The following is a 15,101-nucleotide window of genomic DNA, read 5'->3' as shown; positions in this document are numbered from 1 at the left end:
CTATTCTTTGATCGTTACCTGGAAGACCAGTAGTAGTTTACGATGCACATCTGGAGGCATTCTGTAATCTGTGGACTATCAGAGTATTGATGAAACACAGATATTGCATTGGGATTGAATACAACAGTCACCATGCGCACTTTCCTCAATGGGAGGAATGTCTCTAAGAGTGTACGCTTTGATCGTTCCCAGGAAGACCAGTAGTAGATACCGATGCACATCTGGAGGCATTCTGTGAACTGAGGAGTTTCAGAGTGTTGATGAAACACGGAAATTGCATAGGGATTGAATACAACATTCACCATGCGCACTTTCCTCCATGGGAGTAGTGTCTCAAACAGTCTTCGTTTTGAACGTTCCCTGGAAGACCAGGAGTAGTTATCTATGCACATCTGGAAGCATTCTGTAATCTGTGGACTATCAGAGTGATGATGAAACACAGATATTGCATCGGGATTAAATACAACAGTCACCATGCGCAGTTTCCTCCATGGGAGTAATGTCTCAAAGCGTTTACGCTTTGATCGTTCCCTGGAGGACCAGTAGTAGTTTCCGATGCACATCTGGAGGTATTCTGTAATCTGTGGACTATCAAAGTGTTGATGAAACACAGAAATTGTATAGGGATTGAATACAACATTCACCATGCGCACTTTCCTCCATGGGAGGAAAGTCTCAAACAGTCTACGATTTGATCGTTACCTGGAAGACCCGTAGTAGTTTCCGATGCACATCTGGTGGCATTCTGTAATCTGTGTACTATCAGAGTGTTCATGAAACACAGAAATTGCATCGGGATTGAATACAACAGTCACCATGCGCACTTTCCTCCAGGGGAGTAATGTCTTAAACAGTCTACGCTTTGATCGTTCACTGGAAGACCAGTAGTAGTTTCCGATGCTCATCTGGTGGCATTCTGTAATCTGTGGACTATCAGAGGGTTGATGAAACACAGATATTGCATACGGATTAAATACAACAGTCACCATGCGCACTTTCCTCCATGGGAGGAATGTCTCAAACAGTCTACGCTTTGATCGTTCCCTGGGAGACCAGAAGTAGATTCCGATGCACATCTGGGGGCATTCTGTAATGTGTGGACTATCAGAGTGTTGATGGAACACATAAATGGCATCGGGATTGAATACAACAGACACCATGCTCACTTTCCTCCACAGGAGTAATGTCTCAAACAGTCTGCGATTTGATCGTTCCCTGGAAGACCAGTAGTAGTTTCCGATGCACATCTGGTGGCATTCTGTAATGTGTGGACTCTCAGAGTGTTGATGACACACTGAAATTGCATCGGGATTGAATACAACAGTCACCATGCGCACTTTCCTCCATGGGAGGAATGTCTCAAACAGTCTACGCTTTGATCGTTCCCTGGGAGACCAGAAGTAGATTCCGATGCACATCTGGGGGCATTCTGTAATATGTGGACTATCAGAGTGTTGATGAAATACAGAAATTGCATCGTTACTGAATACAACAGTCACCATGCGCACTTGCCTCCATGTTAGTAATGTCTCAAACAGACTACGCTTTGATCGTTCCCTGGAAGACCAGTGGTAGTTTCCGATGCACATCTGGAGGCATTCTGTAATCTATGGAGTATCGGAGTGTTGATGAAACACAGAAATTGCATCGGGATTGAATACAACACTCACCATACGCACCTTAGTCCAAGGGAGTAATGTCTCAAAGAGTTTAGGCTTTGATCGTTCCCTGGAAGACCAGTAGTAGTTTCCGATGCACATCTGGAGGCATTCTGTAATCTGTATACTATAAGAGTGTGGATGAAACACAGAAATTGCATCGGGATTGAATACAACAATCACCATGCGTACTTTCCTCCACGGGAGTAATGTCTCCAACATTCTACGCTTTGATCGTTACATGGAAGACCAGTAGTAGTTTACGATGAACATCTGGAGGCATTCAGTAATCTGTGGACTATCAGAGTATTGATGAAACACAGAAATTGCATTGGGATTGAATACAACAGTCACCATGCGCACTTTCCTCAATGGGAGGAATGTCTCTAAGAGTGTACGATTTGATCGTTCCCAGGAAGACCAGTAGTAGATACCGATGCACATCTGGAGGCATTCTGTGAACTGTGGAGTTTCGGAGTGTTGATGAAACACGGAAATTGCAGCGGGATTGAATACAACATTCACCATGCGCACTTTCCTCCAGGGGAGTAATGTCTTAAACAGTCTTACGCTTTGATCGTTCCCTGGAAGACCAGTAGTAGTTTCCGATGCTCATCTGGTATCATTCTGTAATCTGCGGACTATCAGAGGGTTGATGAAACACAGAAATTGCATAGGGATTAAATACAACAGTCACTATGCGCACATTCCTCCACAGGAGCAAAGTCTGAAAAAGTCTACGCTTTGATCGTTCCCTGGCAGACCAGAAGTAGTTTCCGATGCACATCTGGAGGCATTCTGTAATCTGTGGACTATCAGAGTGTTGATGGAACACAGAAATTGCATCGGGATTGAATACAACAGTCAGCATGCGTACTTTCCTCCACGGGAGTAATGTCTCAAACATTCTATTCTTTGATCGTTACCTGGAAGACCAGTAGTAGTTTACGATGCACATCTGGAGGCATTCTGTAATCTGTGGACTATCAGAGTATTGATGAAACACAGAAATTGCATTGGGATTGAATACAACAGTCACCATGCGCACTTTCCTCAATGGGAGGAATGTCTCTAAGAGTGTACGCTTTGATCGTTCCCAGGAAGACCAGTAGTAGATACCGATGCACATCTGGAGGCATTCTGTGAACTGTGGAGTTTCAGAGTGTTGATGAAACACGGAAATTGCATAGGGATTGAATACAACATTCACCATGCGCACTTTCCTCCATGGGAGTAGTGTCTCAAACAGTCTTCGTTTTGAACGTTCCCTGGAAGACCAGGAGTAGTTTTCTATGCACATCTGGAAGCATTCTGTAATCTGTGGACTATCAGAGTGTTGATGAAACACAGATATTGCATCGGGATTAAATACAACAGTCACCATGCGCAGTTTCCTCCATGGGAGTAATGTCTCAAAGAGTTTACGCTTTGATCGTTCCCTGGAGGACCAGTAGTAGTTTCCGATGCACATCTGGAGGTATTCTGTAATCTGTGGACTATCAAAGTGTTGATGAAACACAGAAATTGTATAGGGATTGAATACAACATTCACCATGCGCACTTTCCTCCATGGGAGGAAAGTCTCAAACAGTCTACGATTTGATCGTTACCTGGAAGACCCGTAGTAGTTTCCGATGCACATCTGGTGGCATTCTGTAATCTGTGTACTATCAGAGTGTTCATGAAACACAGAAATTGCATCGGGATTGAATACAACAGTCACCATGCGCACTTTCCTCCAGGGGAGTAATGTCTTAAACAGTCTACGCTTTGATCGTTCACTGGAAGACCAGTAGTAGTTTCCGATGCTCATCTGGTGGCATTCTGTAATCTGTGGACTATCAGAGGGTTGATGAAACACAGATATTGCATACGGATTAAATACAACAGTCACCATGCGCACTTTCCTCCATGGGAGGAATGTCTCAAACAGTCTACGCTTTGATCGTTCCCTGGGAGACCAGAAGTAGATTCCGATGCACATCTGGGGGCATTCTGTAATATGTGGACTATCAGAGTGTTGATGAAATACAGAAATTGCATCGTTACTGAATACAACAGTCACAATGCGCACTTGCCTCCATGTTAGTAATGTCTCAAACAGACTACGCTTTGATCGTTCCCTGGAAGACCAGTGGTAGTTTCCGATTCACATCTGGAGGCATTCTGTAATCTATGGAGTATCGGAGTGTTGATGAAACACAGAAATTGCATCGGGATTGAATACAACACTCACCATACGCACCTTAGTCCAAGGGAGTAATGTCTCAAAGAGTTTAGGCTTTGATCGTTCCCTGGAAGACCAGTAGTAGTTTCCGATGCACATCTGGAGGCATTCTGTAATCTGTATACTATAAGAGTGTGGATGAAACACAGAAATTGCATCGGGATTGAATACAACAATCACCATGCGTACTTTCCTCCACGGGAGTAATGTCTCAAACATTCTACGCTTTGATCGTTACATGGAAGACCAGTAGTAGTTTACGATGAACATCTGGAGGCATTCTGTAATCTGTGGACTATCAGAGTATTGATGAAACACAGAAATTGCATTGGGATTGAATACAACAGTCACCATGCGCACTTTCCTCAATGGGAGGAATGTCTCTAAGAGTGTACGATTTGATCGTTCCCAGGAAGACCAGTAGTAGATACCGATGCACATCTGGAGGCATTCTGTGAACTGTGGAGTTTCGGAGGGTTGATGAAACACGGAAATTGCAGCGGGATTGAATACAACATTCACCATGCGCACTTTCCTCCAGGGGAGTAATGTCTTAAACAGTCTTACGCTTTGATCGTTCCCTGGAAGACCAGTAGTAGTTTCCGATGCTCATCTGGTATCATTCTGTAATCTGCGGACTATCAGAGGGTTGATGAAACACAGAAATTGCATAGGGATTAAATACAACAGTCACTATGCGCACATTCCTCCACAGGAGCAATGTCTGAAAAAGTCTACGCTTTGATCGTTCCCTGGCAGACCAGAAGTAGTTTCCGATGCACATCTGGAGGCATTCTGTAATCTGTGGACTATCAGAGTGTTGATGGAACACAGAAATTGCATCGGGATTGAATACAACAGTCAGCATGCGTACTTTCCTCCACGGGAGTAATGTCTCAAACATTCTACGCTTTGATCGTTACCTGGAAGACCAGTAGTAGTTTACGATGCACATCTGGAGGCATTCTGTAATCTGTGGACTATCAGAGTATTGATGAAACACAGAAATTGCATTGGGTTTGAATACAACAGTCACCATGCGCACTTTCCTCAATGGGAGGAATGTCTCTAAGAGTGTACGCTTTGATCGTTCCCAGGAAGACCAGTAGTAGATACCGATGCACATCTGGAGGCATTCTGTGAACTGTGGAGTTTCAGAGTGTTGATGAAACACGGAAATTGCGTAGGGATTGAATACAACATTCACCATGCGCACTTTCCTCCATGGGAGTAGTGTCTCAAACAGTCTTCGTTTTGAACGTTCCCTGGAAGACCAGGAGTAGTTTTCTATGCACATCTGGAAGCATTCTGTAATCTGTGGACTATCAGAGTGTTGATGAAACACAGATATTGCATCGGGATTAAATACAACAGTCACCATGCGCAGTTTCCTCCATGGGAGTAATGTCTCAAAGAGTTTACGCTTTGATCGTTCCCTGGAGGACCATTAGTAGTTTCCGATGCACATCTGGAGGTATTCTGTAATCTGTGGACTATCAAAGTGTTGATGAAACACAGAAATTGTATAGGGATTGAATACAACATTCACCATGCGCACTTTCCTCCATGGGAGGAAAGTCTCAAACAGTCTACGATTTGATCGATACCTGGAAGACCCGTAGTAGTTTCCGATGTACATCTGATGGCATTCTGTGATCTGTGTACTATCAGAGTGTTCATGAAACACAGAAATTGCATCGGGATTGAATACATCAGTCACCATGCGCACTTTCCTCCAGGGGAGTAATGTCTTAAACAGTCTACGCTTTGATCGTTCCCTGGAAGACCAGTAGTAGTTTCCGATGCTCATCTGGTGGCATTTGGTAATCTGTGGACTATCAGAGGGTTGATGAAACACAGATGTTGCATACGGATTAAATACAACAGTCACCATGCGCATTTTCCTCCACAGGAGTAATATCTCAAACAGTCTACACTTTGATCGTTCCCTGGAAGACCAGAAGTAATTTCCGATGCACATCTGGAGGCATTCTGTAATTTGTGGACTGTCAGACTGTTGATGGAACACTGAAATTGCATCGGGACTGAATACAACAATCACCATGCGCACTTTCCTCAATGGGAGTAATGTCTCTAAGAGTGTACGCTTTGATCGTTCCCAGGAAGACCAGTAGTAGATACCGATGCACATCCGTAGGCATTCTGTAAACTGTGGAGTTTCAGAGTGTTGATGAAACACAGAAATTGCATCGGGATTGAATACAACAGTCACCATGCGCACTTTCCTCCACGGGAGTAAGGTCCCAAACGGTCTACGCTTTTATCGTTCCCTGGAAGACCAGTAGTAGTTTCCGATGCACGTCTGGTGGAATTCTGTAATCTGTGGACTATCAGAGTGTTGATGAAACAAAGAAATTGCATAGGGATTAAATACAACAGTCACTATGCGCACTTTCCTCCACAGGAGTAATGTCTTAAACAGTCTACGCTTTGATCGTTCCCTGGAAGACCTGTAGTAGTTTCCGATGCACATCTGGAGGCATTCTGTAATCTGTGGACTATCAGAGTATTGATGAAACACAGAAATTGCATTGGGATTGAATACAACAGTCACCATGCGCAGTTTCCACCATGGGAGTAATGTCTCAAAGAGTTTAGCGCTTTGATCGTTCCCTGGAGGACCAGTAGTAGTTTCCGATGCACTTCTGGAGGTATTCTGTAATCTGTGGACTATCAAAGTGTTGATGAAACTCAGAATTTGCATAGGGATTGAATACAACATTCACCATGCGCACTTTCCTCCATGGTTGGAATGTCTCAAGCAGTCTATTCTTTGATTGTTCCCTGGAAGAGCAGAAGTAGATTCCGATGCACATCTGGGTGCATTCTGTAATATGTGGTCTATCAGAGTGTTGATGGAACCCAGAAATTGCATCGGGATTGAATACAACAGGCACCATGCGCACTTTCCTCCACGGAAGTAATGTCTCAAACAGTCAACGATTTGATCGTTACCTTGGAGACCAGTAGTAGTTTACGATGCACATCTGGTGGCATTCTGTAATGTGTGGACTATCAGAGTGTTGATGACACACAGAAATTGCATCGGGATTGAATACAACAGTCACCATGCGCACTTTCCTCCACGGGAGTAAGGTCCCAAACGGTCTACGCTTTGATCGTTCCCTGGAAGACCAGTAGTAGTTTCCGAATCACGTCTGGTGGAATTCTGTAATCTGTGGACTATCAGTGTGTTGATGAAACACAGAAATTGCATAGGGATTAAATACAACAGTCACTATGCGCACTTTCCTCCACGGGAGTAATGTCTGAAAAAGTCTACGCTTTGATCGTTCCCTGGCAGACCAGAAGTAGTTTCCGATGCACATCTGGAGGCATTCTGTAATCTGTGGACTATCAGAGTGTTGATGGAACACAGAAATTGCATCGGGATTGAATACAACAGTCACCATGCGTACTTTCGTCCACAGGAGTAATGTCTCAAACATTCTACGCTTTGATCGTTCTCTGGAGGACCAGTAGTAGTTTACGATGCACATCTGGAGGCATTCTGTAATCTGTGGACTATCAGAGTATTGGTGAAACACAGAAATTGCATTGGGATTGAATACAACAGTCACCATGCGCACTTTCCTCAATGGGAGTAATGTCTCTAAGAGTGTACGCTTTGATCGTTCCCAGGAAGACCAGTAGTAGATACCGATGCACATCTGGAGGCATTCTGTAAACTGTGGAGTTTCAGAGTGTTGATGAAACACGGAAATTGCAGCGGGATTGAATACAACATTCACCATGCGCACTTTCCTCCATGGGAGTAGTGTCTCAAACAGTCTTCGTTTTGAACGTTCCCTGGAAGACCAGGAGTAGTTTTCTATGCACATCTGGAAGCATTCTGTAATCTGTGGACTATCAGAGTGTTGATGAAACACAGATATTGCATCGGGATTAAATACAACAGTCACCATGCGCAGTTTCCTCCATGGGAGTAATGTCTCAAAGAGTTTACGCTTTGATCGTTCCCTGGAGGACCAGTAGTAATTTCCGATGCACATCTGGAGGTATTCTGTAATCTGTGGACTATTAAAGTGTTGATGAAACACAGAAATTTTATAGGGATTGAATACAACATTCACCATGCGCACTTTCCTCCATGGGAGGAAAGTCTCAAACAGTCTACGATTTGATCGTTACCTGGAAGACACGTAGTAGTTTCCGATGCACATCTGATGGCATTCTGTAATCTGTGTACTATCAGAGTGTTCATGAAACACAGAAATTGCATCGGGATTGAATACAAAAGTCACCATGCGCACTTTCCTCCAGGGGAGTAATGTCTTAAACAGTCTACGCTTTGATCGTTCCCTGGAAGACCAGTAGTAGTTTCCGATGCTCATCTGGTGGCATTCTGTAATCTGTGGACTATCAGAGGGTTGATGAAACACAGATATTGCATACGGATTAAATACAACAGTCACCATGCGCACTTTCCTCCACAGGAGTAATATCTCAAACAGTCTACACTTTGATCGTTCCCTGGAAGACCAGAAGTAGTTTCCGATGCACATCTGGAGGCATTCTGTAATCTGTGGACTGTCAGACTATTGATGGAACACTGAAATTGCATCGGGACTGAATACAACAGTCACCATGCTCACTTTCCTCCACGGGAGTAATGTCTCAAACATTCTACGCTTTGATCGTTACCTGGAAGACCAGTAGTAGTTTACGATGCACATCTGGAGGCATTCTGTAATCTGTGGACTATCAGAGTATTGATGAAACACAGAAATTGCATAGGGAATGAATACAACAGTCACCATGCGCACTTTCCTCAATGGGAGTAATGTCTCTAAGAGTGTACGCTTTGATCGTTCCCAGGAAGACCAGTGGTAGATACCGATGCACATCTATAGGCATTCTGTAATCTGTGGACTGTCAGACTGTTGATGGAACACTGAAATTGCATCGGGATTGAACACAACAGTCACCATGCTCACTTTCCTCCACGGGAGTAATGTCTCAAACATTCTACGCTTTGATCGTTACCTGGAAGACCAGTAGTAGTTTACGATGCACATCTGGAGGCATTCTGTAATCTGTGGACTATCAGAGTATTGATGAAACACAGAAATTGCATAGGGAATGAATACAACAGTCACCATGCGCACTTTCCTCAATGGGAGTAATGTCTCTAAGAGTGTACGCTTTGATCGTTCCCAGGAAGACCAGTGGTAGATACCGATGCACATCTATAGGCATTCTGTAATCTGTGGACTGTCAGACTGTTGATGGAACACTGAAATTGCATCGGGATTGAACACAACAGTCACCATGCTCACTTTCCTCCACGGGAGTAATGTCTCAAACATTCTACGCTTTGATCGTTACCTGGAAGACCAGTAGTAGTTTACGATGCACATCTGGAGGCATTCTGTAATCTATGGACTATCAGAGTATTGATGAAACACAGAAATTGCATTGGGATTGAATACAACAGTCACCATGCGCAGTTTCCACCATGGGAGTAATGTTTTAAAGAGTTTAGCGCTTTGATCGTTCCCTGGAGGACCAGTAGTAGTTTCCGATGCACATCTGGAGGTATTCTGTAATCTGTGGACTATCAAAGTGTTGATGAAACTCAGAAATTGCATAGGGATTGAATACAACATTCACCATGCGCACTTTCCTCCATGGGAGGAATGTCTCAAGCAGTCTATTCTTTGATTGTTCCCTGGAAGAGCAGAAGTAGATTCCGATGCACATCTGGGGGCATTCTGTAATATGTGGTCCATCAGAGTGTTGATGGAACACAGAAATTGCATCGGGATTGAATACAACAGGCACCATGCGCACTTTCCTCCACGGGAGTAAGGTCCCAAACGGTCTACGATTTGATCGTTCCCTGGAAGACCAGTAGTAGTTTCCTATGCACGTCTGGTGAAATTCTGTAATCTGTGGACTATCAGAGTGTTGATGAAACACAGAAATTGCATACGGATTAAATACAACAGTCACTATGCGCACTTTCCTCCACAGGAGTAATGTCTGAAAAAGTCTACGCTTTGATCGTTCCCTGGCAGACCAGAAGTAGTTTCCGATGCACATCTGGAGGCATTCTGTAATCTGTGGACTATCAGAGTGTTGATGGAACACAGAAATTGCATCGGGATTGAATACAACAGTCACCATGCGTACTTTCCTCCACGGGAGTAATGTCTCAAACATTCTACGCTTTGATCGTTCCCTGGAGGACCAGTAGTAGTTTACGATGCACATCTGGAGGCATTCTGTAATCTGTGGACTATCAGAGTATTGATGAAACACAGAAATTACATTGGGATAGAATACAACAGTCACCATGCGCACTTTCCTCAATGGGAGTAATGTCTCTAAGAGTGTACGCTTTGATCGTTCCCAGGAAGACCAGTAGTAGATACCGATGCACATCTGGAGGCATTCTGTAAACTGTGGAGTTTCAGAGTGTTGATGAAACACAGAAATTGCAGCGGGATTGAATACAACATTCACCATGTTCACTTTCCTCCATGGGAGTAGTGTCTCAAACAGTCTACGGTTTGAACGTTCACTGGAAGACCAGGAGAAGTTTTCGATGCACATCTGGAAGCATTCTGTAATCTGTGGACTATCAGAGTGTTGATGAAACACAGATATTGCATCGGGATTAAATACAACAGTCACCATGCGCAGTTTCCTCCATGGGAGTAATGTCTCAAACAGTTTACGCTTTGATCGTTCCCTGGAGGACCAGTAGTAGTTTCCGATGCACATCTGGAGGTATTCTGTAATCTGTGGACTATCAAAGTGTTGATGAAACACAGAAATTGTATAGGGATTGAATACAACATTCACCATGCGCACTTTCCTCCATGGGAGGAAAGTCTCAAACAGTCTACGATTTGATCGTTACCTGGAAGACCCGTAGTAGTTTCCGATGCACATCTGATGGCATTCTGTAATCTGTGTACTATCAGAGTGTTCACGAAACACAGAAATTGCATCGGGATAGAATACAACAGTCACCATGCGCACTTTCCTCCAGGGGAGTAATGTCTTAAACAGTCTACGCTTTGATCGTTCCCTGGAAGACCAGTAGTAGTTTCCGATGCTCATCTGGTGGCATTCTGTAATCTGTGGACTATCAGAGGGTTGGTGAAACACAGATATTGCATACGGATTAAATACAACAGTCACCATGCGCACTTTCCTCCACAGGAGTAATATCTCAAACAGTCTACGCTTTGATCGTTCCCTGGAAGACCAGAAGTAGTTTCCGATGCACATCTGGAGGCATTCTGTAATCTGTGGACTGTCAGACTGTTGATGGAACACTGAAATTGCATCGGGATTGAATACAACAGTCACCATGCTCACTTTCCTCCACGGGAGTAATGTCTCAAACATTCTACGCTTTGATCGTTACCTGGAAGACCAGTAGTAGTTTCCGATGCACGTCTGGTGGAATTCTGTAATCTGTGGACTATCAGAGTGTTGATGAAACACAGAAATTGCTTAGGGATTAAATACAACAGTCACTATGCGCACTTTCCTCCACAGGAGTAATGTCTGAAAAAGTCTACGCTTTGATCGTTCCCTGGCAGACCAGAAGTAGTACCCAATGCACATCTGGAGGCATTCTGTAATCTGTGGACTATCAGAGTGTTGATGGAACACAGAAATTGCATCGGGATTGAACACAACAGTCACCATGCGTACTTTCCTCCACGGGAGTAATGTCACAAACATTCTACGCTTTTATCGTTCCCTGGAAGACCAGTAGTAGTTTACGATGCACATCTGGAGGCATTCTGTAATCTGTGGACTATCAGAGTATTGATGAAACACAGAAATTGCATTGGGATTGAATACTACAGTCACCATGCACACTTTCCTCAATGGGAGTAATGTCTCTAAGAGTGTACGCTTTGATCGTTCCCAGGAAGACCAGTAGTAGATACCGATGCACATCTGGAAGCATTCTGTAATCTGTGGACTATAAGAGTGTTGATGAAACACAGATATTGCTTCGGGATTAAATACAACAGTCACCATGCGCAGTTTCCTCCATGGGAGTAATGTCTCAAAGAGTTTACGTTTTGATCGTTCCCTGGAGGACCAGCAGTAGTTTCCGATGCACATCTGGAGGTATTCTGTAATCTGTGGACTATCAAAGTGTTGATGAAACACAGATATTGTATAGGGATTGAATACAACATTCACCATGCGCACTTTCCTCCATGGGAGGAAAGTCTCAAACAGTCTACGATTTGATCGTTACCTGGAAGACCCGTAGTAGTTTCCGATGCACATCTGATGGCATTCTGTAATCTGTGTACTATCAGAGTGTTCATGAAACACAGAAATTGCATCGGGATTGAATACAACAGTCACCATGCGCACTTTCCTCCAGGGAGTAATGTCTTAAACAGTCTACGCTTTGATCGTTCCATGGAAGACAAGTAGTAGTTTCCGATGCTCATCTGGTGGCATTCTGTAATCTGTGGACTATCAGAGGGTTGATGAAACACAGATATTGCATACGGATTAAATACAACAGTCACCATGCGCACTTTCCTCCACAGGAGTAATATCTCAAACAGTCTACGCTTTGATCGTTCCCTGGAAGACCAGAAGTAGTTTCCGATGCACATCTGGAGGCATTCTGTAATCTGTGGACTGTCAGACTGTTCATGGTACACTGAAATTGCATCGGGATTGAATACAACAGTCACCATGCTCACTTTCCTCCAGGGGAGTAATGTCTCAAACATTCTACGCTTTGATCGTTACCTGGAAGACCAGTAGTAGTGTCCGATGCACGTCTGGTGGAATTCTGTAATCTGTGGACTATCAGAGTGTTGATGAAACAATGAAATTGCATAGGGATTAAATACAACAGTCACTATGCGCACTTTCCTCCACAGGAGTAATGTCAGAAAAAGTCTACGCTTTGATCGTTCCCTGGCAGACCAGAAGTAGTTTCCGATGCACATCTGGAGGCATTCTGTAATCTGCTGACTATCAGAGTGTTGATGGAATACAGAAATTGCATCGGGATTGAATAAAACAGTCACCATGCGTACTTTCCTCTACGGGAGTAATGTCTCAAACATTCTACGCTTTGATCGTTCCCTGGAAGACCAGTAGTAGTTTCCGATGCTCATCTGGTGGCATTCTGTAATCTGTGGACTATCAGGGGGTTGATGAAACACAGATATTGCATACGGATTAAATACAACAGTCAACATGCGCACTTTCCTCCACAGGAGTAATATCTCAAACAGTCTACGCTTTGATCGTTCCTTGGATGACCAGAAGTAGTTTCCGATGCACATCTGGAGGCATTCTGTAATCTGTGGACTGTCAGACTGTTGATGGAACACTGAAATTGCATCGGGATTGAATACAACAGTCACCATGCTCACTTTCCTCCACGGGAGTAATGTCTCAAACATTCTACGCTTTGATCGTTACCTGGAAGACCAGTAGTAGTTTACGATGCACATCTGGAGGCATTCTGTAATCTGTGGACTATCAGAGTATTGATGAATCACAGAAATTGCATTGGGATTGAATACAACAGTCACCATGCGCACTTTCCTCAATGGGAAAAATGTCTCTAAGAGTGTACGCTTTGATCGTTCCCAGGAAGACCAGTAGTAGTTACCGATGCACATCTGGAGGCATTCTGTAAACTGTGGAGTTTCAGAGTGTTGATGAAACACAGAAATTGCATCGGGATTGAATACAACAGGCACCATGCGCACTTTCCTCCACGGTAGTAATGTCTCAAACAGTCTACGATTTGATCGTTCCCTTGGAGACCAGTAGTAGTTTCCGATGCACATCTGGTGGCATTCTGTAATGTGTGGACTATCAGAGTGTTGATGACACACAGAAATTGCATCAGGATTGAATACAACAGTCACCATGCGCACTTTCCTCCACGGGAGTAAGGTCCCAAACGGTCTACGCTTTGATCGTTCCCTGGAAGACCAGTAGTAGTTTCCTATGCACGTCTGGTGGAATTCTGTAATCTGTGGACTATCAGAGTGTTGATGAAACACAGAAATTGCATACGGATTAAATACAACAGTCACTATGCGCACTTTCCTCCACAGGAGTAATGTCTGAAGAAGTCTACGCTTTGATCGTTCCCTGGCAGACCAGAAGTAGTTTCCGATGCACATCTGGAGGCATTCTGTAATCTGTGGTCTATCAGAGTGTTGATGGAACACAGAAATTGCATCGGGATTGAATACAACAGTCACCATGCGTACTTTCCTCCACGGGAGTAATGTCTCAAACATTCTACGCTTTGATCGTTCCGTGGAGGACCAGTAGTAGTTTACGATGCACATCTGGAGGCATTCTGTAATCTGTGGACTATCAGAGTATTGATGAAACACAGAAATTACATTGGGATTGAATACAACAGTCACCATGCGCACTTTCCTCAATGGGAGTAATGTCTCTAAGAGTGTTCGCTTTGATCGTTCCCAGGATGACCAGTAGTAGATACCGATGCACATCTGGAGGCATTCTGTAAACTGTGGAGTTTCAGAGTGTTGATGAAACACAGAAATTGCAGCGGGATTGAGTACAACATTCACCATGTTCACTTTCCTCCAGGGGAGTAGTGTCTCAAACAGTCTACGGTTTGAACGTTCACTGGAAGACCAGGAGAAGTTTTCTATGCACATCTGAAAGCATTCTGTAATCTGTGGACTATCAGAGTGTTGATGAAACACAGATATTGCATCGGGATTAAATACAACAGTCACCATGCGCAGTTTCCTCCATGGCAGTAATGTCGCAAAGAGTTTACGTTTTGATCGTTCCCTGGAGGACCAGTAGTAGTTTCCGATGCACATCTGGAGGTATTCTGTAATCTGTGGACTATCAAAGTGTTGATGAAACACAGAAATTGTATAGGGATTGAATACAACATTCACCATGCGCACTTTCCTCCATGGGAGGAAAGTCTCAAACAGTCCACGATTTGATCGTTACCTAGAAGAACCGTAGTAGTTTCCGATGCACATCTGATGGCATTCTGTAATCTGTGTACTATCAGAGTGTTCATGAAACACAGAAATTGCATCGGGATTGAATACAACAGTCACCATGCGCACTTTCCTCCAGGGGAGTAATGTCTTAAACAGTCTACGCTTTGATCGTTCCCTGGAAGACCAGTAGTAGTTTCCGATGCTCAT

This window comes from Schistocerca gregaria, chromosome 5 (genome assembly GCF_023897955.1).
Source record: "Schistocerca gregaria isolate iqSchGreg1 chromosome 5, iqSchGreg1.2, whole genome shotgun sequence".
NCBI lineage: Eukaryota > Metazoa > Arthropoda > Insecta > Orthoptera > Acrididae > Schistocerca > Schistocerca gregaria.
Note: the sequence above shows the minus strand (reverse complement) of the source record.